General features: G+C 32.7%; 1 pseudogene; it reads left to right on the forward strand.

The window, feature by feature from the left end:
* The first annotated feature begins 2,363 nt into the window (after nt 1-2,363).
* LOC145286828 (5S ribosomal RNA) lies at nt 2,364-2,481 on the forward strand (annotated as a pseudogene).
* Nucleotides 2,482-3,186: the final 705 nt, after the last annotated feature.

Here is a 3,186-nt window from a genome sequence, read left to right on the forward strand (position 1 = left end):
TGGCAGTTCTTTTTAATTGCGTGTACAGCGCTGAAATATGTCAGTCTGCTGCCCACAACCAAAGTTTTAAATGTTTAAAGGTTTAACCGAACCAGGCTAGCCTGGACTAAATCCACGTTCTATTGGATATTTGCTGGTATTGCGTCTTTAATTCCACCAAATTGAAACGGGATATTTTTATTTTAGCAATAAATTGTTCGATATTCGATTATATGCATTCATAACAAAATACCTAAACGAAACATATTAGAAAGGGTTTAAAAACTTACAAATAATCGAAAAATAGTTAGAAGTCAGTCAGCAGTGACCGTGCCACGAACTGACGTTTTTTTAAATAATGAATTTTAAAAAATAAAACAAAATATCTATTTCCACTAATTAAACCCGACAACTATTTTTCATAATGGTCAGATGAACAGTAAATCTACAAACGACCAAGAAGCTTAGTACAAAATTGTCGCTTTTATTATAGAAAATTAGCGTGTTTTTAACTTTAGAAATCTTTAAAATCAAAACTAGAAACGTTTAGTTTTCTCAGGTTCCTGAACAAGTCGAATACAGATTTACAAGATTAAAATGTATTCCTTTCTACACATTTAATTTAACTTATACTTAAACCATAATAAATTATTTTCTTCGTAAACTGAACATATTACTATTTACTAACTGAGTGATAATGCTGGACATCTTGTCTAAAATAAAAGATAACATTCCGCAAAATAGGGTATGACACTAAAGATATGACCGACAGAACAGAAAAAGAAATTCGACGGTGAACAGAAAAAAAGCGAAAAACAACAAAACAAATAATATTACTTTTTACCTGGCTTACAACTTATGGTGCTATTGCACTTACTTATCCGCGCTATTTTTTAAATCGTATTTCCAAGTTTAATTAAATTTTTATGATATGTTTTTTTATTCAATTGTAAGGTTAAAGTACAGAATAGGTAAAAACACTCCACTCCCCATGTTAAGAATGGCCTTTTAAATAATAACGTTATTAGTTCAGAATGGATCAATAAGTGCATGAGTACCCAGCTTATAATTCTCTTTTTTGAAGCTTTTTTAAAACGTGGTTAATTCATGTCCACTTCCTTTGCGACAGTATTGTTTCTTGGTAACTTTTCAATCCTTTTTTTTTTTCTTAATTTTTACATTTTTGTAAAAAAATGTCTGGTCAAAACGGCGTCAAATTACGTTCTGTAACATTATCTGGAAATCGACTTGCGGCCTCAGTCGCAAAGTAGACAACGAATAGAAAAGAATATCTATTTGATTTGTCTTTATAACAACGACATTTATTTTCGCATACTCTCCTTGTGACGCAATTGACGTGATCTTGGACGTTATTCAGGATTCTCTCTAACGTAATATCTCTCTTTCCCTTTTTATAGTCTTTTTCTTTACCGGTGACATTCTTTCGCATGCATTTGCATGTAGCTGTTACAGCGTTTCCTCTTGCTTTAACCTAAATTTATTTGCAACGTTTATCAATAGAAACGTAAAATAATATGCATTCTAGGATAATCTTTCACTAGGGAAAACCACTTGTTTGTTTTTTTTAAGATTCCAATTACATGTGTGAAACAAAATAATAATATTGTCATTTAAACAAATTTATCTGGGAAATGAGTGGTAAACTGCTAGTGCGATAAGTCTAATTGATTTTAAAGAGCAATGGAAAATATAGAAGACTATTTCCAATATTGAGAGATCTTTCCTCCAGACACTATGGACTATCACGTTTTTTGCCGGTTTTATTCCACCGGTAAGTACAATTAAGATTGATCATAGAAATCAGATAATATCGAAATAATGATGAAGTGAACTAAGAAATGTTAATCTTAGGACCTATCTCCATCTGTAATCAGAAATATTACAGTTTTATGATAAACCAATCAATAAAATAAATTACCAATCTACGTAAAAATGCGTGAGAGCCCAATAAATTCGTATAATATATTAAACCATCCAAGATTTCGAGAAAATTATCAATGGAAAAGTATTGTTTTGAAAGCAATGAATAATCATAAAACGAAGAAGAAGAGAAAAAACACAAAGAAAAATAAGAAGCAAAAAAGAAGGAAGGCAAATGTATGTTATGAATAGAAAAAGGAAGATGTACCGAGTAAACAATTTGTTATTTATGGGTGAAAACTGTATGTAAATTACAAAGACCAAGTAAGTGTACTCGTGAAGACTACTCGAATGTTCTAACATGACTAGGGCTATGACAAGTGAACATTCTTATCATCGTTTGGACTCTCGAGTCTATATTCGACACAGATACAGTTAATCAATCGAGAATCGCATCACTCTATTTAAAAACATATATGATATAAATTTATATATACTCCAGAGTATACGGCATAATCACGTTTGATACACCGGTTCCCGTCAGATCACCGAAGTTAAGCAACGATGAGCCTGGTCACTACCAGATGGGTGACCATTTGGGACTTCCAGGTGCTGTATATGCTCTCCGCTTATCCCGGCATTGTTTCCCGTCGTCCTGGACTTCTCCTTGCCACTGGACTAAAACCGTACCGATTCAGTAGAGGTGTGGTTAGAGATTGCACAATCCTTACCACATAATTATACGCAGAGCAGCTCCTACAGTACGTATCCTTTGTCTTTCGAGACTGAACGGATGTATCGTCGTATACTCAAGAGTCAAAATAATGGAAAGAATATTCTGTTGTTAGAGCCCTAGTAATGAGATAAGTATAACATTTCTCATGAGGACATGCAGTTCCCTAGAATGGAAAACAGGAAAGATTGTGAAAACGGGAGGAATAAATATGTAGGGAAATGATAAAGATACTTCTAGAAAAAAAGGATACAGCTTCTTAGTAATTGTCGAGTTAGATAAAATAAAAGAAGCTGAAATGAAGTAAGTAACTGTAAGGAAATGCTTATAAACAGTGTGGCAGATTGTAAACAATGTAATATAGCAGATTAATAACAGCAAAGTATTAAAGTCAATAAATGAATAAAAGAGAGAATGGCAAGTAGACTGAAAAAAATGCATGTTAGTTTTTGTAGAAATCTATCAGAGATAATAGACAAAGAAAAACTTAGCGATGGCTGATAGAATATGACTTAAAGGTTGTGACAGAAAACCTAATGTCTGCTGCACAAGAGCAAGCACTCAGGACAAATTTTCTGAAGTTCAACATTAAT

This window comes from Euprymna scolopes, chromosome 10 (genome assembly GCF_053919585.1).
Source record: "Euprymna scolopes isolate OS-2025 chromosome 10, ASM5391958v1, whole genome shotgun sequence".
NCBI classification, from domain to species: Eukaryota; Metazoa; Mollusca; class Cephalopoda; order Sepiida; family Sepiolidae; genus Euprymna; species Euprymna scolopes.